Below are 615 nucleotides of genomic sequence, written 5' to 3' on the forward strand. Positions count from 1 at the left end.
AAATATCAGCCCCGCTACCAGCCCTGCTTATTACACAGCTTTATTAAGTACTCAATTTCCACTGTCCAAAGCAGGCACGCTGGGCTTTGTTATTTCTGAAACCCTCACTCCTGCTTCACAGCGGATTATGTCACTCTGTGTTATCTCTAGTTTAGTAGTTTTTGTTGACTTTTACTCAGCAGAAAAGGTAAGGAACATGGCAGGAAATGGCAATACATTTTCAATAATTTAGAAATCGCTGAGGAGCTGGAGCCAATCCCAGCATGCATCAGGCAGCAGGAATGGAAACACCCTTGAGAGTTCGGCAGTTGATTGAATAACTAAGATAGACACTCATACTATAAATATGAGTTATTTAGTTAATTGTAACCGGCATGTTTTTGGATTGCTGGAGGATACCGGAGTGCAGTAAAATGGAGAAGAACCCATATTAGGAGCTCCAGTAAATGATAGGCTTTAGTGGTAATGATTCAACCAAGACTCTCCCTTAGGCAAAACCTTTTACTTAAGGGTGACCAGCAGTTGCAAGACTCAGCATCGCTTCATATGTGGATAGAAAATGCTAATTGATCTGAATATAGTAGTTCAGTACTGCAGATTTATCAACATATCTGT

Source organism: Morone saxatilis, unplaced genomic scaffold (assembly GCF_004916995.1).
Source record: "Morone saxatilis isolate NCDOM2014 unplaced genomic scaffold, NCSU_SB_2.0 Contig8, whole genome shotgun sequence".
NCBI classification, from domain to species: Eukaryota; Metazoa; Chordata; class Actinopteri; family Moronidae; genus Morone; species Morone saxatilis.